Raw genomic sequence first — 25,310 nt, forward strand, 5'->3', positions numbered from 1 at the left:
TGTGGGGCTACTTGGTAACCGGGGGGGGGGGTTTCCTTAAAATAAACGGTATGCCTTACCCTAGCAACTGATCCTTGCACATAATGCTGATGAAGAGAGAATATAACGAGTGCTTAATCATAAGGAAAGGGGGGGGTCAAGGGACTAGCCTTGGGCAACACCCAGAATTATGCCTTAAGCTATTTCAAGCCATTTCAGGGTATAGGGCAGAGACAAAGACAAGAGTATAAAGGGGATTAATGGTGGCATTAATGGTGGGCTCAAATGGTGGGCTTCAGTTTCGGTGTAACATTGGGAAGGGTCAGGGTTTGAACTCAAATCTTCTCACTCCAAATCCAGTCTCTGGCACCAGAGCAGAGGAAAAAGAAACCTGAATCTGGAGAGGAGGGAAAAGGGGGAGGCACTGGGGACTGGAGAGGGTGTTAAGGTTTGTAATCAGGGCTCAGGAGGAAACATTCATGGTTGTGTTCAGGCTGGAGGTTTCTCAGAGCTCTTGGGCATCAGACTAGGGGGCTGATGGGAGGAGGTGACTGGATTGTAATTCCAGGGAATGGAGAGAAGGGTGGGGAGGAGGGAGAGGACAGCCCCAGTCAGTGCCCCACTCACACCTGACTCAAGATACTCTCCCCAAGGTGTAGCTGCTCATGAGGGGCAGGATGTCAACAGCCTGCTTGCTTGGATCTCTGTCCTGGGCAGTGGCCTCTCAGGACTGTCTTACAATCTTGTAGACTTCACAGTGCTCCCTCCCTGCTCTGCACCTTTCATTCTGTGGCTCCTAAAAGAGAAAGAAAGAGAAACTAGTATAAAAATATTTAGAGCTGGAAGGAATATTAACAGTAGATTTCACCTGCCCAGGTAGAATGTACTCTCCTTAAGGGCAGGAGATGGCTCACTATGCTGCCAGTGTCCCTCCGAACTCAGAGTAAGTGTAAGGGCCAAGGCTTCCCTTCCTTCAGGAGGATGTACTTTCAGGAGATTGATCACACCAAGTCTATGGAGAACCCTGCCACAGTTGCAGGGTGGCAAAGTGTCCCTCCTCTCTTAGGCTGCCCAGGGCAGGGCCCACTCACCGACTCTCAACATCCTGGATAGTGTCTGGCAATGGCAGGTTGAGGGTTTCAGGCAAAAGGAGCGAAATCAGGCCTGTAGTCACAGAAATACCTCCATAGATGAGCAGGGGCAGCCAAGGGTTGAATTGGCCCAGCAACCTCACTAAAGGTCCCAGGATAGAGCCCACACACGCTGTCATCTGGGCCCCACCTATCGCAGTCATTCTGAGGAGGACAAGATGGCCAGAGTGGAGCAGGACAGGGCAGTATGGACAGCCCTGCTCAGCCTCAGTGAACATGGAGGAAGGAGGTGGCCGAGATGCTGTTCTGAGTGCTCACGTACTGCTTTTACAAGGCACTGTCCCTGCCTTTGCTGCTTCCTCTAGGGAAGCTCTGGCACTCCCGAGGCAGCGGCAGAGGTCCCTGTGTGGCGGGAGATGGGACAGAACAGGACTGGGAGGCTGAGCTTGCTCCAGAAGCCCCAGTTGCAGGAGCAGACCCAGAGAGGAGCTGTAGAAGGCCCTTTCACTTCCCCAGGGACATTCAAAGGCGTCAGGGTGGAGGAAGGCTGCGGGTGGGCAAATGGCGGAAGAAGCAGATGGCTACTGCTCCTGTGGAATTAGAATCATTAGGGAAGAGTATGTTACGAGATTGGGGGCTGGGCGAGGGAGAGTTTGGTCAGTTCAGGGAGAGAATGGAGACCACAGGAGCAGCTGAGAGTCATGGACAGCAAAGCCTTGTCATCACTATGGGATGTCTGTGTGTGTGTGTGTGTGTGTCTGTGCATGTGTGTGTGTGTGTGTGTGTGTGTGTGTGTGTGTGTATGTGTGTATGTGTGAGCCTGTGGAAAGGGCATTGATCGACCCTGGCATGGTCCTGTGTCATGTCTCACTTCCTGGATGAGTCCACACAACTTGAGCAGAAGAGACAATGGCAAATCCAGGCAAGTTCATCCTGGCTGAACAGCAGCCACCAGCCCTCCTGGCTCCCAGGTCTCTGCCCCACATGAGAAAGGTGCAAGGTAGCCCTGGGCACTCCTGGCACTGGGAACAGACCCCAGCATTGGCCAGGCCGTCATCTATCCTTACCTGAGCACGGTGGGGAAGAGTTCGCTGATGTACACAGAAAAAGTGGTGTAGCCAGAACCCAGGAAGCTGATCCCCAGGACGGCCAGATCATCCGCAGGATCTGCAGCTCTGTGGGAACGATGGGAAGTGAGGAAGGAAGGTGGGGGACAGGATGAGGGGAGGAGTGTGGAGAGGGAAGGATGTGATGGGAGAGAGGGAAGGGGGAGGAATAGGAGAAGGGGAGGAACGAGGGGGCATAATGAAGGGTAGGGATGAGGGCGTGATGCCGGAGTGATCGGGGAGGTTGGGAGAGTGATGGGGGCGTGATGGGGAAGAGGGATGGGATCCTGATGGGGGGAGGAATAGGGAAGTTATGGGGGAAAGAGACAGGGAGGGTTGGTGAAGGGGCAGCACGATGGCGGTGAGGAACACAACCAGCGGTAATCAAGTCCCCTTGCCTCAGACAGCTGCTCTTTCCCAGACAGCAGAGAGAATATTTTGTATCTATCTACAGTTTGTATCTCCGTAGATGGTGTCTGATATAAAGTGTGTGTTTGCTTATGTGTGTCCGTGTTTTCCCTGAGAGAATATGCCCTCCTTGAGGGCAGGGACAGTCTCATCTATGGTTTGGTGTGCCTGGCACACAGTAGGGACTTCACAAATGCACGTTGATCAATAGGAGGCAGGGCAGAATTGAGAGTCCCAAGGCTGCGGTCCGAATTCCTCCTCTTCCACTTACTATCTGTGTGACCTTGGCTAATTCCTCTAACCTCTTTCGGCCTCAGTTTCCTTAACTGGAAAATAAAGGGGTTGGATTAAATGACCTCAAAGTTTCCTGTCCATTTTAAACCTATAATCTTCAGAGAGAGGCAGGGCAGCATCACTGTCTCAAAGTCAGGAAGCCCCAGACTTGAATTCCGCAGAGCTAGCAAGATCGTATTTGTAAAACACTGCAAACCTTAGAGCCCTCTATAAATGCTAGCTGGCATTGTCACTATTATCATCAGTTTTCTGGCCAGTAAAATGGGGTAACAAGAACACCTGTACCTGCCAGAGTTACTGTCAGGACCAAATGGGATGGGGTGTATAAAGCATTTTGCAAACTTTAAAGGGCTCCCTCCGTGCTGTTTGTTGGAGGCTGGCTCCATCATTCTCTAGTGAGGGAAGGTGGGGGCGACAGAGGAGCTCACCTTGGCCAGTCATTCCCAGGGTCTCCTATATCAGAGGGCTGAGTTGGAGTCCTGCTTCCACCATACACATGTTCTTGAGACCGGGCACTAAAACCACTGGACAATTCCTTGACACACTAATCTCCCAAAGGATTGGGAAACCTGGTCCTTGAGCATTGAAGAGCAGAGACACAGTCTTTTGTGTTTTAACAGAAGACTGTAAGCCCTTATTCTCATTTTTGTCTGTATTTCTAGGAGCTTGCTGAGTGTCTGTCACATACGAGGTGTTTACAAATGCCTGGGGAACTGAGCAAAGGGACGAAAAGTCCTCTGGTCATCGTGGACTCACCCTGGGGTATCAACGTGTTGGCCAGAATGCAGAGACCAGCTACGATCATGGAGCCTCCTTGGGCTATGCGCCGACCCAGGTGGTTCATGGCAAAGAAGGCACCCATCTTGTTTGGGATATCAATGGCCCCAAAGAGCATCTGGAGCAAGAAAATATTGCTCCCCAAGCTCTGCAGGTCCAGGCCAACTCCATAGAAGGTGAAACCATAGGCAAACCTTAGGAGAGATGGCAGCAGAAGGAGGCAGGTGACAGCACTGACTTTCTTTGTCCTCAGGTTCCCCCCACCCCCAAGCTCTGATGTTTGGTGATTCTATGGTTTGCTTTAGCAGAGGCTGTTTCTACTTCCCAGAAGAGGCTCCCCGATGGGGCAATGCTAAAAACATTAGCTTCCTGAGCCAATGGTCACTGATGGGCTATAGTACTTACAGGTGGGTAAGGCTAGGGAGGCTGGGATAGCTTTGTCACCTCTCCTGCCAGGCTGGATGGGATTCAAGGGGGATGATGGTGGGAGGGGTTAGAGTGGACATTTTTTCCTCCCCTCTTTACTGAGCCAGACTCTGGACCCTTCCCTACTACGAAGCTGGGAATTGTCCCCTATGGTCCCCAAGCTGGGACTAGTTTGCCACAGGCAGAGGAACCCACCACACAGAAAGCATGCAACAAAATCGCTTGCACAGCTCAGGGTTTCGGAAGAGATACAACATTGAATGCTTGTTCTTAGTCACCATTAATTCTTCCTGCATGGTGGATATTACAATCTACGAAGGGAGATACAAGGAAGATGTCAGTCTCTGAAGGGAGAAAGAGCTGGGTGCCATAGTGACCCACGTGTCCTAGAAGAAGCTCTATAATCATGGTTTCTCTCTGCCCATGACTGTCACTGGGACAGATCTTTCTCTACAAATCTTTCTGGACTGTGGGCTTCCATGTCCTGATTTACTCTATTGACATTGTCATGGCCACTGGCATCCCTTGAACCAGGGCTCAAGGAAAGGCCCCTGGCCTAGGAGCCAGAACAATAGGTTCTGTCACAACCTGCTTTGGGACCCTCCCTGGGTAGGTCCCTTAACTTCTCTGGACCTCAGTTTTTATCTGTAAAGTGGGAAACTAGATGAGCCCTTCTACTTCTAACAATCTATGATCAGATCCAGCTGCCTGTTACTCAATGGCCACTAGGATTTCCCGCATTGGCCACAGTATCTCCTACCCCCTGTGGATTCCAGGGTCCCTTCCCTCCTGTCCTTCACTGAACACTAGATGGGAGCTGACAGGCTTAGAGAGTCCGGAAGAATTGGGTTCAAATCCTGTCTCCGATGCTTACTGCCTATATGACCCTGGGCAAGTTGCCGCACCTGTATGGGCCTCACTTTCCTCATCTGTAAAATGAGGCAGAGAGATTACTTAACTCTCTGAGGTTATGATTCCTGGACACGAGGGGGCGCTCTGTGCAAAGAACACAGAGTCCTACCTTTTGGGGGAAATGGTAGAGAAGGTTGAGGAAGGATTAGGAAAGCATTAGGGAAGACACACAAATTCTGGCAGCCCCGAGGTCCTGGCCCTGCTGCCTCCATGAGAAAGCCACAGAGCACTGAATTGAGAAGCAGGATGCTTGTGGTCCAATCCCAAATCCCACACCATCTGTGTCACTTAGGGCAGGGAGGGGGAGGGTTAGCGTTAGCTGCCTAACTTGAAATGGCTAGATGGCTGGATGGATGGAGTGATGGGCATGGTGTTAGGAAGACCTCAGTTCAAATCCAGCCTCAGACACTTACTAGCTGTGTTACCATGGGCAAGTCACTTAATCTCTGTCTTTCTCCACTGGAGAAGGAAATGGTAAACCACTGCAGTATCATTTATAAACAACTCTACAATCCATGGAGTCGCTAATAGTTGGACACATTTGACCTACACCTAACCTCACCTGTCGGAGACTCAATTTTCCCACATGCAAAATGAAGATAACACACCAGCCCTATCTCCCAGCATTGCTGTGAGGAAAGTGCTTTGTAAACCTAAAGATAGATGTGACTGATGCTTGCAGCTGCTTCTGATTGTGGGCATCAGTCCTAGAAGAGACCTGAATAAAGACCATCTCCCTCTACAGAGAGTGGGCTCCAAGCTCAAATGCAAATGCCAAAGAGCTCTCAGGCTGCCTGAAAAGTCATACAGCACCCAGGCTGAGGCTGCTGTCTGGCACTGTGAGCATCCTCCCTCCCAAACCACCTTGTAGATATTTGTAGGTATTCTGAGCACTAAGGAGCTGCTCTCTCCCCTACAAAAAGGCAGATTCCGTAAAGGCAGAGACCGCTTCATCTGTTGTTTTTATGTCTCTAGGGCCTGGTGCAGAGCAGGCATCTTAAAAATGCATGTTGTTGGTCAACAAGCTGGAGCACCCCCAGAGGAGGCCTGCCAGAGTGTTTAAGGGGCTCGAGTCCATTAGGAGTCAATTGGGAGAAGGGGGGATATTTATGCCAGAAAAGAGAAGGTGTGGGGGGAAGTGATAGTGGTCATTGAATATCTGAAAGGTTTTCATGAGGAGGAGAAGTTTAACATTCACTTTGCACCAGAGACCAGAACTGGGAGCAAAGAGGGAAACTGAAGAGAGGCAAATTTGGGCTAGATAGAAGGAAAAACTCCTGAGAATTAGGAATGTCTGCATTGGGAAGGGACTGGCTTGGGAGGTGATGGGTCCTTCCTCACTGGAGAGAGGTCTTTATGCGTGTGTGTGTGTGTGTGTGTGTGTGTGTGTGTGTGTGTGTGTGTGTCTGTGCGTGTGTATTGACCATGTACATATGTATGTATGCATATATGTATGTATATATGTATATATGTGTATATATAGGAAAGTCAGGAGTTATTTGGATCAGATGACCTCTGAGGTCCCTTCCAACTCTGAGACTTTTGGGGGAAACTGAGAGTGCAAATGTTTTGCCCAATATATCACAGCCAGTCTCCTCACCCCAAATCTTGTCTTTCCTGACCCAGTGGGAGCCTCGTGGTCAAAACAGAGCTTCAAACCTGCCAAGCCTGCCCCAGACTGCCTCATGGACAGGAAAAGGGGTCACTGGGCTATGTCCAACCTGCTTCCTCAGTTCTCTAAAGCAGCTAAACTTTTCTTCTTACCTCCATGGTCAAGGTGTCTCTAGCATCCTTCTTCCCATTCATTCCTGCAACTTTCTTGAGTGCATGGAGCCCACGATCTGTTTTGCCTGTGATGATGAGCCAACGGGCAGACTCTGCCAGCCACCTGTTTAACACAGAGGACCCACCTGCCCTGCTGATTCTGAAGGAGAGAACCGCATGGCCCTCCCCCTATCCTGGAATCTGGCCTCCTTCCTGGCTTATGTATTCTCTGAGCAAACCACCTCAGCAGATACTAGCAAAGCATCCTGGTTGTGCCAGATGGGATGGAGAGACAATGAGGAACGGCAGAAAGAGCCTTGGCCTGGGGATCTGGTGAATGGGTTCTAGCCTTGGCTCTGCCACTGCCTTCAAGACAGGCTCTGGGCCTCCATTTCCCCCCTACAAGATAGCATGCATCTCTCCTAGGTATTCTAACTGATTGATGGCAAAATGACAGCCAATTTTGGTTGTAGTTGGAAGACAATATAGAGAGCAATGCTGGCCTTCAGGGGGTGGCAGTGGCCAGCCTTACTTACTTACTCCTAGTGAGAGGTATTCTTCACTCATGTCACCTTAGCCATAAGGAATCTATCCCAAGTGGAGCCCCCAGTGGCACTGACCATGAAGACAGAAAGAAGAAGAAGAAGGGTACGGACACGGTCATCTGGAGGTTGCCCCAATCTCGGATGGCATATGCGACACCTGAGAGAAAGACCATGCCAAAGCTAAACCCAAGAAAATTTATGGTCATCACTGTGGCTGCGGCCTGGGTTTTTGTCCACTCCATCACTGAAAGGAAACCCAGACACAAGAATGACTTCATTCATTCATTAACTCAGTGATCCAGCCATCATTTCACCTGCTCAGCCATTTATCTACTCAATTCTATTTACTTTGACAAATGTATTAAATATGTGCTATGTATAAAGCACTGGGTGTAATCAGGCAGAAATGGAAGCCATCTTTGTCTTCAAGGAATTCATATTCTCTTGGGGAAGGGGGTTAAAATGTTTGCCCAGAGAGTAAATATGAAGTATGTCCAACATCCTTTGGAGAGGGAGAGAGTGCTTATAACGGGGATGAGGAATATGTAGAAGGTGTCTCCTGAACTAGATCCGGAATGGAGTCACTAGGTGGAGTCAGTGTGATGCACTCAGTTCCCACAAGTCCCTTCCTAAGACTAAGGAGATTGGTGGAAACCAGGTTGTGAATGGTTTTAAATGAAAACAAGAGGAACTTGCATTTTTTCACAGAGGCAGCAGAGAAGATTTTCAAGCATAGGGAGTAGATTGGTCAAACCTGTGCATTTTAGGAATATCACTGGCAGCTGTGGAATGGGAAACAGTAAAGACAGCTGCATCAATTAGAACGCCATTGCAATAGTCCAGGTGAGAGATGATGAGGACCTGAACAAGGGTGGTGGCCGTAAAGAGTGAAGAGTGGAAAGAATGAGACCTTGAGGTGGGGGAGGTGGCTATGCGGAGCCAAGGTACAAGAAACAGATATGAGAGCTGAGGGAGAAAGGGGAGCAATGACTGAACTTGCACACCTCAGAGAGTAGGATGCTGGAACCTGCAAGAGAAGTGAGGGAATTCGGGAGAAAGGAACAGTTTGGCGGCGGGGGGGGGGGGGGGGGAAGATAATGAGTTCTGTTTTGGATGTGCCTCTGGAATGTCCTGGGGGAGCTGTCCAGCAGGAAGCTGTTGACATGGGACCGGAGTTCAGGAGACAGGCTAGGACTGAATATATAGATGTGGGAGCTCCCTGCATGGAGGATAGAGAAGAGCTTTAGGCAACATCTGTAGTTATTGGATAATAATAGTCAGCAGTTAGATAGTATTTTGAAGTTTACAAAGTACTGAGATGACATACTGTACATATGTTATCTCATTTGATCCCCACAACAACCATGGGAAAACTGAGGCAGACCGAAGTTAAGTGACTTGCCCAGGGTTACACAGCTAGTGTCTGAGGTCACATTTGAACTCAGGTCTCCCTAAATCCAGGTCCACAGCTCTATCCACTGCACCACCTAGCTGCCTCAGGAAATGAAAGAGGAGGGAGATCTAGTAAGGAAACTAAGGAATAATCAAATACATAGGAGGATAACCAAGACAGGATGCAGTGTGTGTGGGGGTGGGGGGTGGATATGGTATGGAAAGTGCTAAACACTTCAGAGAGATCAAGAAGAAGGAGAACTGAGAAAAGGCCATTCACTTTGAACAATCCAGAAATCATTGACAATCTTGGAAAGAGTCATTTACATCAAGTGGTGGGGTCATAGGTCATAGGCTGAAGGGAATGGGAAGGGAGGAAACAGAGAAATCAGGAGAAGACAGCCCTTTCTTGGAGTTTGACTCCAAGTGAAAGGGAGGAGAATATGGGATTATAACTGGGGGAGATGTCAGGGTCCAAGAAGGTGAGGACGTTTTAAGAATAAGGAAAGTATGGGCACATTTATTGGTTGTGGAGAAGTCAGTGGATAAGGATAGACTAAAGATGAGAGGAAGAAAAGAATGATTGAACAGTCAAGGTCCTAGATGAGATGAAAGGAGGTGGAATGAGGAGCCCAAGTGAAGAGTTTAGATTTGTCAAGGAAAAGCGTCACTTCTTCATCAGAAACTACAGCAAAGGAAGGGAAATGGGGAATAGTTAAGAGGGGCTTTGAGACATGAAATGGGAGAGAAGAGGAAGCTAAAGACAGATGGCCTCTATTTTCTCAGTAGAATAGGAGTCAAGGTTCTCTGTGGAGAGGAAATGGGAAAGACAAGAGGGGAGACAGGGAAGGGTTTAGAAGTGAATCCATGGAGATCAGGATAAAGAGTCAATCACAGAAAAATAAAAGGATTGCCATGCAGCAGTGAAGTCCCATGTGAAATTACATATCGTAAATTGTAGTGAATACAGTCAACATAAATGAATGGCTTTGTCTTCTAGTGTTCAGCAGCATGTAATCCATCTGTCTAAAAACTGATCCACCCATCCATTCATCAGTCCATCTACCTATCTATGAATCCATTCTTCCCTCTATCCTTATATTCACTCATTAATTAATTCATCCCACTATCTGTTCATCCATCCATTGACTCATCCACCCATACATCCATCCATTCAATCTTCTATACATTCATTATGCAAGCATCCCTTTCATCTTTCAGTAATTCAACACTTATTAAGGACCTACTATGTTCATGGCTTTGTGCTAGATACTGAGAGAATTTAAACTAGATACAATGCCTGCCTTCAAGCAGACTACAGTTTAGTAGGGAAGATGAGACACAAACACAGAAAAAATGATGCAAATTAGAACATGTAAGTATATGAGTTTTCAAATGAGACTCTGTGGAAACCTAGCTACTAGATGGAGAAGTAGAATAGATCATAGAGAAATCGGTAGAAGAGATGGCATTGGAAATGTACCCTCCAGGGTGAGAAGGATGCCAACTTCACTTCAGAAGTTATGAGGCCTTGGTCTGAGCAAAGGTCTCGAGGCATGATTTCAGGGTTTCAGACAGGTCCATGACACCATACTTACTGAGTATTCCACTGTTCATCATGATGCCAGCCACAGCAAAGGCTGATAATAGGCAGCAGTAAAGGGAGAAGTTGGGGACAAAAGCACAACAGGTGCCAGTGATGGCCAACTGCAGGTAACAGCAGCTCAGGACCAGCCTCCGCCCAAACCTGTGATACAGGAGGTGAATCTAAGGCAATTTGGTGGGACAAAGATGTCATGGTGCAGTGACAGGTGGGCGGGGGTCCCCCAAGATCTCTGTCCCCAGTTCTGAGGGATCTGTATGGAGCTGGGGAGTGAGAGCAGCTTAAATCAGAAAACACTCACCTGTCAGAGATACCGCCACAGATAAGAGCTCCAATCATAATGCCTACCATGAATATAGACTGAGCCATGGGCTTCAGGAACTGCCAGTCACACACCATATCCCACTATATCAAAAAGGAAGCAAATAGCAGAGGTTGAGAGAAGCTACTTCATAGACTGTCAGGGCTGGGAGGGGGCTTGGAACATGGAATATCAGGACTGAGAAGGCCCTCAGAACCAGGGATGTCAGTGGGAGAGACCATCTCATTTCACATACTTGAAAACTGAACCCCAGCAAGGGAAGTGCTTCCCCAAGCTCACACAGACCATAGTAACTGTGCTGGCATTCAAGAAAAAGCTTTGTCCTCTTTAGGCCCTCTATATTAAGCATAGAAGGGGTCAGGAGAGATGTGATGGGAAGGAAATATTTTCAGTCCTAAAGAAGCCATTTGGAACAGGCTCAGCTATGTGAGTGTTGGGTGAATCTCCAAAGAAGTACCCATGGAGATGGGGAAGGGAGAGGGGAGTTAGAGGGAGGGAGCCTCTGACCTCAGACACAATGGTGGAGGTGAAGTCGCTGCGGTCATAGATCCAACCATCCAGGCAAGGTTCTGTATCTGCCTCACTGGCATTTGGGACTGATACATTGAGTTCCAACAGCTGCCACTGTGGACGGAGGTAGCGACGGCAACTCTCTGGCTTCTGGTGTTTGTCCAGGGGGATGAAGACCCTCAGAAGGGCATCAGGACCGAGACCTCTGGTGATATTGAGGGAGGCAGTGGCATTGCCCAGGAAGGGGAGCCTGCAGTGATGGTTGGGAATAGCTCCTGTGAAGTTGTCCAGAAGATTGTGAGGGGTAACACATATGACAGGTAAGAACAGAGAGATGATCTGAAAGATTTGAAACCTCCCCAAGCTGCCAATGTGTTCCAGGAATTCCGCAAAGGCCATGGGGGCCCAGACTGAGGTGAGTTTGTGTAGGCAGCAGCCCCAAGAAGCAATGGTGGTGTAGCCAGTAGAAAGAGCTCTGGATGCAGGGTGAGAGGCTGTGAGTCCCGTCTTAGCTCTGCACCTCACTATCTGTGTGACCTTGGGCAAGTCATTCCTTCTATATACCTGTAAAAGAAGGGGGAGACACTAGATGACCAGCTCTAGATCTTACCAAGCTATCATTGGTTAGTATGGATATGAACCCTGGTTCCCTCCTGATGCAGATGCTCACAGCCACCACATACCGATTTTGAATTGAGACTGGAATTCAGTTCATCTAGGGGAACTCTTCCAGGGAGGGGATCAAGACTGTCTCAGCAGTTCTGTTTACCTGGGTCAGGTGCTCCCTGGGTCCTGCTCCGTGAGGGTCTTGGCAGTTTCTGGCTCAAACCAAGAGAGAGCCAGACTGAAGGAAATGCCAGACTTCAGAATCCATGAGAAAGCTAAGATCCAAGAAGAAGAGACTTTGCCAAACTGCCTCTGCATCCCGGATCACCCTGTTACTAAATTACATTGGTGGAATCGTTAACCTTGGGGTTAACTAACCCTGGCACAGGCCATGATGTAAATGAGCATTTCAACCACAGCCTTTCAGGTACCTATTAGTTGTGAGGTGGGCATCTGCCTGAAGGCATGGCAATCCATAACAGTCTTCTGTAATCTGATCCTGTGTCCCATGACCCTTGGGGTCTTAGAGCTCTTTTTTATTGCCTAGCTCTAATCCTTCTTGCTGCAATTAAAGTCATTTTCTTCTTATATTGCTTTTGGCACTGTGGGAAAAGAATGGAACTTGGAGGTTGAAGACCTGGATTTGAATCCTGGTACCTACCACTATTTGTGACACCTTGGACAAGTCATTTTTTCCCAACTGGGCCTCAGTTTCCTCATAGGGAAAAATGAGGTTCTTGGCATTATGTGTGTGTGTCGTGGACCCCTGTGGCTTCTCAAAACCATGGTTTTAAATAGCTGAGGGAAATGCTAATGGGGAAAATTAAGGTGGCATTTTTTCCTACCCAAGTCTGTGGACTTTCTGAGGAACCCAAGTGAAGGGGCCCTGGGGTAGATCTTCTCTAAGACTCAATGCAGGTCTGATCCCTGTGATCGAAAGAACCACAACTCTGCCATTTACCAGCCATGTGACACTCCAGCTCTCAGCTTTAGCTCCCTTCCTTGGGGCCAAAAAATTCCCTGAATGAGTCAAGGTGTGCAAACACACTTTGTATCCATGGAGTGGGGTGCTTTCGGTTTTAAGAAACACTTTACATAGGTTAACCCAAGTGATACAACAGCCCTGTGATTGTCACTCCCTTTTTACAGGTGAGGAAACTGAGGCACAGAAAAATTAAGCAACAGGTCAGTGTCTGAGTTGGGATTTGAATTCAGGTCTTCCTGACTCCACGTCCCACACTCCAGCCCCTGCACCAAGCTAGAGAGAGTGTCACCATCAGGGAAATGCCAGGGGGCCTCTTTGGTTGACATGTAGATTGCACAAGGGTAAGTAAGTGAATATGTCTAGAAAGAAAGTCAGATTGTGATGGATTTTAACTGCCAAACAGAAGTATTTTACCCTAAAGCCCAGAGTCACAACTGGAAAGTTCTGGGATTGTAAGACACAAAGTTGAGGAAGGAGAGCATTCCAGGCCTGGGCACAGAGATGGGACCTGAGCCTGAACTTAATCCCTCCTATGAGATCCCCAACAAGCCTGTGAGATTCCCAACCATCGTGAAGACCCTCAGCCCTGTGAAGTCACCACACTCTCTCTGGAGCCACCCATTCCACTTTGGGGAGCTTAAATTGCTGGGGGGGAATGTTCCTTCATTGAACCTAAATTCTTAACAAGCCCCCATTGGTCCTAGATCTGGCCTCTGGGGCCATGTCTAATTCTTTCTCCACAGACTTTCAGATCGTTGGAAACAGCTCTCCAGTTCCCCTGAGCCTTCTCTTCTCCAATCTAAAAATCCTCAGTTTCTTGAGCCACATTTTGTAGAGTAAGGTCTCCAGGCTAGGTCTCTAGGTTGGCCTGAATCTAGTTGGATAAATGCTTGTTGAGTTGAATTATGCAATTTTAACAATTCCTCCGTTGCCGAAGTTCCTATGGGAATAGTTGACTTCTCCATTTTTTGAGCCAGAGGAAAAGGGGGTTAGAGAAAAATCCTTATTGCTCACTGACTCAGTATCCTGGAGGGACTCTGGGATCCTACTCTTTAATGAGGACACCAAACCAGGCTAGATTCCCTCAGTGTCACGGTCCACTCTTCTCCTACTGCTGCCCTCAGCAATTAGGACATTTTCTAGTTACTCAACCAGTCTTGACTGTGGTGTAGTTTAGTCACACTCACTCCCTTCCCAAGAGGAAAAAGGGGAAACACAGAGATGAAAATATCTGAAGACTAGTGAGTCCACTGAACATTTAGCCGACTCCAAAGGAATTGGGCCAACCCTTGTGTCTATCCTCATCTGAATTACTCATGACTGGTGCACTCAGGAGTGAATGGGCTTCGCTTACCCCAGACTGATGCATTTTTTTGTTTGTTTTTTTTTGGAGGGGGAAAGGCAGGGCAATTGGGGTCAAGTGACTTGCCCAAGGTCACACAGCTAGTAAGTGTGTCAAGTGTCTGAGGCCAGATTTGAACTCAGGTCCTCCTGACTCCAGGGATGGTGTTCCACTCACTGCACCACCTAGCTGCCCCCAGACTGATGCATTTTTGAAGGGTTCTGGATCTCTCTATTCTCCTGAGTGTAAGATTTTACATACTCTAACCGTTGTGTGTCCCTTGGACTCAGCAGGTCATGTTCTGAACAGAACCAGAACCATCATTGGGCCCCCACTGGACTGACATCTGGGTACATATGTCCTCACTTTCCTTTGTCTGCTTAATCCATGTACAATAAATACAAGAAATCATGCAATTAGATAACAAAGTCCGAGACCGCCCAAGTGCCTTGGACTACGCTGATAAAGCCCATTCCTTCTGGTTCAATTGGTTCCATTTCACAAGCACACATACATCCTCCCCACTCTTGCCACACCTGTGTCATTAGACCATTTGGGGTAGGGTGGCTAGCCATGGCTACCTCTTACATATATTTCTTTCACTATGAGCATTGCACGAATTGGGTGGAAAGGATAGAGATACATTCACTCAATCATCTAATAAACATTTGATGAAGGAACAGAAAAGGCTGGGAGTGATGGATACAGAGAGGGCAGTAGGGCTGGCTCTTCACAAAGTTTCACCATCAAGTGGTTTTTAAAGGGAATGTTTGTTTCTGAGACCAGGGAAAGCTGCAGACAGGTAAGAAGACTGCACAGAAGGACGTTGGTGTTAAGCTATCCTGAAGCTCCTTAAGACATGGACCAACCTCTTTCCTTCCCAAGTCCTGTAGTATGGAGGGGAGGGCTGATTGATTACTGACCAGCATGGGGCAGGAACATGAAGGAGTATGTCATTGACATAGAGGGAGCCTTGCCATAATGTCCACAGCACTTGGGGTGGGGGTTAAGGGAAGCCGAGCAAAAGGAGAGGACAATAAACATCTGTCACCTGCCTACTATCTTGTCAAGGAAATCCAGCCTGTGGGCCATCTTTGGTGGGTCAACAAGTACTTAGTAAGCTCCTACTCAGCGCCAAACACTGATCTACTGTGGTTGAGCTGCTTAGGCTGACCAGACATTTCATAGTTCCCATATTGAATTCTTGTCTATATTTGCCCCAAGTTAACTGCCTTCCCCCAACCTCAGAATGTCCTTTTTCCCATTTAACAATCTGGCTGTGCTAGGGTAAGGAAAAGGGAGCCTGTCTACACTCCATTCATTCCATAGACACTGACTCCAAGCTCTCAGGGCTAGGTTCACCAAAGGGACTTTGTTGTGCCCACTCCATCCAAAAGGTATTTCCTATTACAATTTAACAGTTGTGTTAACTAGCCAGGTCACAATGGAAATCACTCAAATAGTTGGAGCCCTGACCTGCTGACTGTCTCATTTGTGAATATTCACTTTTGAAGGATGGCTACATTTTTAAAATGCTGTGTCATCATGATGCTCTCTCCCTACAGTAAATGAATGCATTTCCCCATCCCACTGGTCTTCTCACTTCTTGTCTCCTCCAAGAAGCCTTCAATGATTGCACCAGTCCATAGTGATATCTTTTTCCCTTGAACTCTGTCTCACCTGTTTGGGCATGATGGTTATTACTGAGAAACTACCTCACATCTCTGTTCAGAAGCCTTGTCGTGCTCTATTTAAATTTATTTTTTAAAGTTATGCTGTATTATTCTGCAGTTGATAAATGGTCATAGGATTTGAACAGGCAGTTTTCAGAAGAAATCAAAGTTATCCATAGACACATGGAAAAATGTTCTCAATCACTATTGATTAGAAGAATGCAAATTAAAATAACTCTGAGGTTCCACTTCATACCTATTAGATTGGCTAACACATAAAAAAGGAAAATGACCAACGCTGGAGGGGCTGTGGAAAAATAGGGACACAGATGCACTGCTGGTGGTGTACGGACTGGTCTGACCATTCTGGAGAACAATCTGGGCACCTCACGGCAGCTCCAGTCAGGAGATAAGGCCTTACTACCAAAGACTCAGTCCCCTCCTTCTCACTTGAACATGTCAGGAAGGAAAAAGCCAGACCCAGGAGTAAACCCTTGGAATACACCTCAGTTCTAGCTCCATCATCGATCAGAGTGTCATCTCCTCACCACATGTTTAATAGACCAGAATGTCTGTACATGCCCTGGTGTCCAGCATGAAAGTGCCTCAGTTTGACATCCTACACACACTCATAAGGGTTGGTCTCATTGGCCAATCCCCTCTTACATACACACATAAACACAGACACACAGATATGTACATGTGCTCACACACACCCTTCACCAGCTCTCATAGGGTTAATTATCATCTCTATGCAGGTGACTCAGAGATATATAGCTATAGATCTCTTTATCTCTAGGTATCTCTCTGTTTGCAGCAAATGCAAGGTTACATTTATACACATGCACACGTATACACACACACACAATCTCTCCTCTGAGCGTTAGTCCTATATCACTAATTTCCTATCAGATATTTCAAATCAGATGTCCAGAGTCTTCTCAAACTCAATGTGTCCTAGAATGAGCTCATTATCTTTCTCCCCAAGTTCTCCTCTCTTCCAAACTTTGGTCAACTGCATCACCATTGTCCCAGCCTTCCAGGTTTGCAACCTGAACACTCTCTTGAGCTCTTCACCCAACATATCCAATTAATGTTCAAATCTTGCCATTTCTACTTCTATAACAGCACTCTCCTCTGATCTCTACTCTACACTCACATGGCTCCCACCTAAGTTCAGGTTCTCATCACTGCTTCTCTAGATTATCTCAGTCACCTCCTTCTCAATCGGTGTCCCTGCCTAAAGTATCTCCCCACTCCAGTCCACCCTCCACACTATTGCCAAGAGGACGTTCCTCAAGCGAAGATCTTCCTATGGTAGTCCCTTACTCGGCTCCAAGGGCTGCCTGTCACCTCTGGGATAAACTACAAACTCTTCTGTTTAGCTTTTCAAGCCCTTCCCAACCTGCCTTTCCAGCCTCATTGGACCTTATTCTCCCTTCCACACTGTATGATCCAGCCAACCTGTCCTTTTCTCAGTTCCTCACACACATTTTGTCTCTGGCTGTCCCACATGTCTAGCATGGGCTCCTTCCTTACCTCCACTTCCACAAAGAATCCCTCTCTTTCTTAGTGGCTCATCCCAAGCAGCACCTTCTGCAAGAAGCCTTCCCTGATCCCCTCACCTGCTCATGTCCTCCTTCCCTAACTATAACCCAATTTTGGTTATAGCTGCTTGGATGTTTCTGCATTTCTTACTTTCATCTATCCTTGTGGTCTCCCCATTAGAATGGGGCTGTTTACTTCTTGTAGTTGTGTCACCTATGCCTAGAACCATGCCTGCCATGCAGCAGGAACTTCACAAATGATTGGGGTTAACATAAAAAAGAAATTAATAAAAATATATTTGTAAATGTTGTGCTCTGTGGTGGCAGCATTTTAGTAAGTCTATCCCTTTAATAGAAAGCAGTTTCTTTCTAACCCACTGAGTTTTAGTTGTTTGATAAGAGGATTATTGTATATAGTGTTATGCTGAAAAAAAGCAAGCGAGACCCAGATATAAATTTGGATGTAGATTTATTCAAGTGCACGACTGTTCGGGGTAAAGACTCAAATCGAACAGCCTAGAGCAGGGGTAGGGTCAGGGTATTTAAAGGGAAAAAACACAAACTGATTTCCATGGAGATGGGAACACAAAATGTGGAGCAAACTGGGGCAGGATTATTTCCGTGGAGATGGGAGCACAAATTGTGGGGCGAGCTGGGGCAAGATGGAAGGTAAACTGGGGGACCAGGCACAATGTTCCCCATTTCTTTTTCAAAGTATGTCAGTCCCTTGACACACTCTCAGGGGATCCATCACAAGAATCAGGGGGACTGGAGTTTGCAAACCGGTAATGAGGTTCCCTCACCAATAGCAGCTTAACAGAGTTTATGCGGGACTTAACAAATTGCATAAAACGATTAATGAGTCGGGGGCCCACAACCAGAGCTATAATGAGGAGGAGGAGGGGGCCAGCCAGGGCCGACACCAGGATAGTGAGCCAAGGGGATGTATGGAACAAGGACTGATACCAGTTCTCAGAGTTTTCCAGCTCCCTCTATCTATTGGCAATATTTTGGTGTACCAACCTCAGGGTTTCCCGCACCACCCTAGAGTTGTTAGCATAGAAACAACAAGCCTCTCTGAGGGCTGCGCATAGGCCACCCTGCTTGAGAAAAAGAAGGTCAAGGCCTCTGTGGTTCTGGAGGTCCACCTCCAGCAAAGAGTCCACTTGTTTTTCTAGGACTGAGATGGACTGCTCTACGTGGGAGAGGTCAATGTTTGCCTGAGCACTTAATACCTTATAGCTGAGATCTCCTTTGCCTAGGGCTGCCGTTCCAGTGGCGGTGGAGTCCGCAAGCTCCAGGCCCACTAAGATGGGGATGAGGAGTGGTACTGCTTGCATTTGACAGTAACTCAGTTGCCCTTCGGCAATAAAATAGTGCCAGCCTTCCTCACCCAGGAGGAAGGAGACCCGGGGAATTATGGCCACCAAGATGCACAAGGGACCCTCCGGGTGTTGTTGGTGTCTGAGGAACACAGTAGCAGAGACACACTGGGTAAGGCTGTAGTGACACAGCCACCAGGTTCCTGGAGGGACTGGGAAGTAGTCTGAGCTGGAGGCCTGAACCTCCTGAGTTTGTTTGCAAATGGAGCCATACTGAGAACTGGATAAAGTGGTGTTAGATGATGTAAGGCAAAGACCTGTTCCCTGTATACCCCCAAGGGTGAGCTGTGGTTGGTTCCACTCACGGTTCTCCGTGTTGGAGGTAGGGGTGATGGAGGCATTTAGTGCCACCACTACATAGTAAGGAGGCTGGGGCTTAACACAGATCCAACAATTTTTGCCCAACATGTGGTTAGAACCGTTAGGTATCTTATGAACACCTGACAAAAGGGCAAGCAAGGGGACCTGATAGGTGAGTCTCTGGGAATGGGGGAGTGTATGTCTTCGGAGTTTTGGAAAGTCCAGGACTGTCCATTCCCTGTAGTAATTACCCAAATAGAACTTGGCTTGGGGGCATGGGGATTGCGAGGGACTGTGTCAGGGGGTAACAGGAGGATCAAAAAGAGGGTTGGGACACTCTTAGCCTTTGGGGGTCCTCGAGGGACTCTGCCTTCCATTGTGTGGATGCAGCTGCCTTCACACAGCTGTGGCGGAGTCAGACAGGAATGGATCAGAGGTTGTATGTTTCTGGATTAGGACAGCGTCCCCAGGCTGGAAGTAGTGGAGGTGGTCAGAAGTCAGAATAGGTGGGGCTTCCCGGACAGATTTTTGAAGCTGAGTCTGGTTATGTTGCAGACCCTGTAGGAACTTAATGATGTTAATAGGAGGGGGCCGCCCAAAAAGAATTTCAAACCAAGTTTATTAGGGGTGCATCAGCTGTGGAGAAAGGCCAGAGGTAGCAGAGTGACCCAAGATCTGGGACCTGTAGGCACAATGCAATTTCCATTCCTCCCCTAAAGCTCTGGCCACACCCCGAGAAACTTTGGCAGCAAGGCTAGGGCCATCATCTGAGCCAATGCTAACGGGAAGGCCGAAACGGGGATCAATTCATTCAGGAGTTTCTTTACAACCACAGGGGAAGTCTCTTTCTTAGAAGGGAAGGCTTCCACCCAACCCAAGAAGGTATCAACAAAGGCCAAGAGATATTTAAAACCCGCTGCTAGTGGTTTGACTTCAGTAAAATCTACTTCCCAGAGTTAGAAACCGTGAGCAGTCTGAGTGGGGCAAATTTCCAAGCCAGGAGAGTCTGAAAGGTCGAAGGAACGAATCTGTAGGCTTGGAGAGTGCTCGGCATGTGGAGCCGCTCCAGAAGGCACCAAAGTGGAAGGGGCCGTCTGGGAAACCCACGTGGGAGACAGGCTGGGAGAAAGCTGGGCGCCCGAAGCCAGAGGAGATCCCCAGGCTTCCCAACACAGGACGGCAGTCTGTAGAAGTGATGAGAGGCAGCACAACGCCACTGGCCATGAAACACCAATTCCTGAGGCTTGCAGCCCAAAGGTATGAAACGTGGTTTCTTGAACTTCTGGGAGACATAATGTCCAGGTAAACGGCTCTAATCCCTACCCCCCTCACCCAGAGAATTCCTCAGAAAAAAAGAATGCTGGAACAGAGGAGATAGAAGTGGAGCTTCAGTGGCCGAGTAGTGGGAGTACCTGAGTCCCAGAGGGGCAGAGCCAGTAGGGGTCAACACCAGGAGCGCAGATGTAATCTTGCCCCCATAGGGGAAGTGCCCACACCAGCTCAAACAATAAAGAACTGAGACCATTGCTGAAGAGCAACAGTGCTGGAGAGCAACCCTAGGGAAAGAGACATCAGGGAGCCAGACCTCTCCCCCACACCTCAGGAAACTGGAGGCTATAACTCACGAAGCCAAAAACTAGACTCACAATCCCCAGAATGAGAAAGCTGGGACAGAGAGCCCTGAGACCCAAAGGCAGAAATTTATTGTAAATCCAGGAAAAGGCTAACCAACATGAAGAAGAACACAAAAAAACCAAGGACCATTGATTCTTTTTATGGAGACTGGCATGATCAAAGTATCAATTTGGAAGAGGATAGCAATGACACTATAGCTACATCTGATACCTCAAAAGGTAATGTGAACTGGTCTCCAGCCCAAAAAGCATTGCTGGAAGAGCTAAAGGAGTATTTTAAAAACCAAACTAAGGAGGTAAAAGAAAAAACGGAAAAAATGGAAAAAAATTCACTGATGAAATCAAGTCCCTAAAGAATAAGATTGGTGAAATGGCTACGGAGATTCAGAATCTAAATAGAGAAAATGACACCCTGAGAGGTAAAATCAACCAATGGGAAAAGGAGACTCAAAAGCAAAATGAAGACACTAACTCATTAAAAATTAGAGTTGAGCAAGTGGAAGCTAATGAATCTATGAGGCATCAAGAAGTAGTAAAACAAAATGTAAAGAATGAAAAAATAGAAAAAAACATGAAATATCTGATTGGGAAAACAACTGGCCTGGAAAATAGATTCAGGAGAGACAATTTAAGAGTTATTGGTCTACCAGAAATCCACAATGAAAAAAGAGAGCCTTGACAGTATCTTCGAAGAAATTATCAAAGTCAACTGTCCAGAGGTCCTAGAACCAGAGGGCAAAATAGTCATTGAAAGAATTCACTAATCACCCCCTGAAAGAAAAAAAATCTACTTCCCAATGTTCCCCAGGTTGCGTTCCCCACAGCCTTACCCGCAGTGGTGTTGTCTTTGCCTGTTTTGCGTTCATTTGGGCACAGGATGTGCATCTGGTGACTGTGCTGGTAAGGATGTCATCTAGGTGGGGGATGTAATATCTGTCCCTGAGTAGCTCCCCAAGCTTTCTCGACCCCAGAGGCGTGATCTGATGGAGTCTTTCCATCCAATCCCTCCCCAAGACCTCAGGCACAAAAGTCCAGCCATCTCCCAAAACCCACCACCCGGACTCCTTCTTCCCCCACCTTTTTTTTGGCCTCAAAGGAATCATCCAAGGGTGAATAGGAGGGAGGAGGGTGACAGAGGGGAGGGGGTCTGAAACAAAAAGAAGCAGGGCAGCATCCGAGAGGGATGCCACCTGGGTGGCGGCATCAGCCGTCTAGTTTCCAAATGCCTCCGGGGAGTTTCTCATGACTATAAAAGAGTACCAATTTACCCAATTATTTGACTAAAAAACTTTTCCATTTCCTCCTATAAAACCTTTGAGATCTTTGGGTATCACAATTTGACAATAATAGCATTTTCTGACAACTCTCTTTCCTTGTAAAGCTTTTACCAGTAGCTCACAACCAAATTTTAATTTTTAAAAGAATGTCCTAAAAGCCAATTATTAAAAATTAGTCCTACTGGCTTTAAAAGCAGGTTCAGAGGTCAGGTAGTTTCTGACCCCACTGTTCTCTCTCTTTCAGTAAAACTTCCACTTCCAGGCTTTACCAACTTATTGTACAAATAGGGATCCCAGTACTGCTGCTACAAAACCTTTTTATTTCTGTTTCCTGGAGAAAATGTCACCAATGAAATAGGGACCTTGAACTGAAAATGACATTGTCAGTTTCACACACTGAATTGCCAAACACCCCAAAGTGATCAGCTGTGGGTCAGTGGACCTGGCTCTTTCATAGGGACAGGGGAAGCACTTCCTCTTTGCACTCCTGAACATCACACAGATTAAACATTTTATATCATAATTACCAAAAACAGTGCCCCTTAATACATGATGTCCGCAAGAAAATCAAGGAGAGGTTGACTGTTCAGCTGTCTGAGTAACTGGCCAAGCTTTGGAAAGATGGAGAGAGGGTAGTGGAAATCTCGATGGCTTCTTTGTTGTTGCCCTGGTCCTTAGGATTATATTTAGTCATCCTTGCCCCTTCTATCCTTTCTGCCAAGCATCCACCATTTTTGTTCCTTCTTAAAGAAGTGATGCCTGATTCATGATCCTAAGACCAAGACATAAGAATCACCCATACAGAACTGATTATGGTGATTGTGACGGCCAAGAATAACTGACCCAATAAAATGAAGTATAATCCTGCAGGGGGAAATGGGTCTTTAGTGAAACAGAGAACTTCCAAGCATTCCTGATGAAAAGACTAGAGCTGTGTAGAAACTTTGAAATGTAAACACAGGTGTTAAGAGAAACATAAAAAGGCAAATATGAATAAACAATAATAAAGAACTAAACAAAGGTAAACATTTGGGCGACAGAGGAGCAGACTAGACCAGAATGGAGGAGCATGGGAAGGAGGGGAGATTCCAGGACGTGGAGAAAAGGTGGGGAAGAGCAAAGGCATGAGCAGAGTCTAGAGAGAAGCAAGGGAGATGGCCACTGGTCAGGTCAACCAAGGGCTTTGTTCCCCTGGAGGAGGTTCTGCCTAGAGCAGGGTTTCAGAGGAGAAACATCTCTCTAATGAGGCCTTAGTCCCATGGGACCCCCCTCCTCCCTTCATAGAAATATACCAGTGGTGTAGCCTTAGACAAGTGTCCAAGGATTCCTCTGGCATGTGAGTGCATCTGCTGCTCCCAGAAGAACAAACAGAACTGTGTTGATTTCATGATGGCCTCTCTTGTCATCCTCCACATCTTGGCTTTCTCCAGCTGCTCACAAAAAAGTGAATACATACATTATTTATTTATATATGTATGTATATGTACACACACACACACACACACACACACACACACTTCTCTGGGCTCTGCAAACAAACAGAAGAGCAGTGGGGAAGCCCGGGTCAAAAATCATTGAGTAGCCATCGTCCTACCTAGAGGCATCCAGAAGCAAATCCTGCTCCTTGTCCCATGTAGCTCAAAGGGGCTGGTCATAGAAATGGCAGTGGGTGGTGAAGGGGTGGGAGGCAACCCAGAATCCATCCAAGATGCCTCTGCCATTCTATCTGGCTGGACCTTGACCATAAGGACCAAAACGACTTCAAACTAGGTGACACTAGACAGGAAAAGGTCATTGAGATGAAAAAATGAGGGGCTTGGTGTCTTCTGAGTCACCCAGATGGATGGACAGGAACCATGATGATGATGATGGTGGTGGTGTGTGGACCCTACTCTACATTCAGTCAGGGTTGCTCCCTAGGCTGCTGGTCTTTGTGTCCCTCCTTAAACTTTCCACAGCTCCCCCACCCCCATCCTCTCAGCTGAGAAACTTATCTCACATTTCACTGAAAAATTTAAGGCTATTTATTGAGAGTTCCAAGTTTCCCTCCCCCTCATCTCACATCACTCAGTTTTTGTCACTATCTCCACCTTCACCTCATCTCACTTGAAGATGGGACTCTTCTCCCAAGACTAAACCTTCTACCTGTACAAGGGATCCCATTATATCTCATCTTCCCTAGCAGATTTCCCCCCATGATTCCTACTCTCTTACTAATATTTGATCTTTCCCTGTCTAGTAGCTGCTTCTCTACTGTCTACAAACACACCCATGCCTCTCCCCTCCTCAAGGAACCCTCCTTTAATCCATCCATCCATCTGCAATAGCTTCCATCCCATATAACTTCTCCTCTTTGAGACTAAACTCCTTGAGAAGTTCATCTACAATAGGTGCCTTCACTTCCTCTCTTCTTACTCTCTTCTTGATTCTCTATAGTCTGGCTTTCAACCTCATCATTCAACTGAAATGGCTCTGTCCGAAGTTGCCAATGATAACTTAATTGCCAAATCTAACGGCCTTTTCTCAATTCTCCTCCTTCTTGACCTCTCTGTAGCCTTTGACACTGTCGGTCACCCTCTCCTCCTTAATCCTCTCTTTTCTCTAGGTTTTCTTGACACTACTTTGTCCTGATTCTCCTCCTACCTCTCTGACCACTCCTCAGCCTTCTTTGCTGGATCTTCATCAAAGTCATGCCCACTACTCATGGATGTCCCCAAAGGCTTTGTCTTGGGCCCCCTTCTTTTCTCCCTATAAACTATTTCCTTTGATCTTATGAGCTCCTGTGGATTCAATTATCATCTCTAAGCAGATCTAATTTTCCAGCCCTAAGTATCTGCGGATCTCCAGTCTCCCATTTCCAATTGTCTACTGCAGGGCTGTCCAACCTTAGATTTTTATTGAAACAATAGACAATATATTTTGATTTTCCATTTTAGTGAGAGCTCTGAGGTAGCTTGGGCTGTTTAATAAAGCATGTATGTAAATTTCTGTGCTTGTAGGCAGGCCGTTCAAGTTGCACTGTGGGCCTGCGTGCTGCCAGCCGGCCACATTTTGGACAGCCTGCTCTACTGGATATCTCTAAATAAATGTCCAGTAGACATCTGAAGACATCTTAAACTCAGTGGGTCCAAAACTGAATTCGTTGTTTTCCTGCCAAACTCCCATGTCCTACCCTCTTCCAGATTTTCCTGCTTCTGTTGAGGACACCACCACCCTCTCAGGCACCCAGACTCATAACCTCTGTTATCATTGATTCCTCACCCATTCTCAAGCCCATCACCTCACACATAGACTATTGCAACAGCCTGCTGGGGGTCGGAGGATCTGCCTGCCTTAAGCGGACTTCCCCACTGCAGTCCATCCTCCATTCAGCTGCCAAAGTGATCTTTCTAAAATGCAGGTCTGACCATATCACCACCCTATTCGTTCAACTGC

The 25,310-nt window shown here is 47.2% G+C and overlaps 1 pseudogene; it reads right to left on the reverse strand.

The window, feature by feature from the left end:
- Nucleotides 1-714: 714 nt before the first annotated feature.
- On the reverse strand, nt 715-11,528 carry LOC118852857 (annotated as a pseudogene).
- Nucleotides 11,529-25,310: the final 13,782 nt, after the last annotated feature.

This window comes from Trichosurus vulpecula, chromosome 6 (assembly GCF_011100635.1).
Source record: "Trichosurus vulpecula isolate mTriVul1 chromosome 6, mTriVul1.pri, whole genome shotgun sequence".
NCBI lineage: Eukaryota > Metazoa > Chordata > Mammalia > Diprotodontia > Phalangeridae > Trichosurus > Trichosurus vulpecula.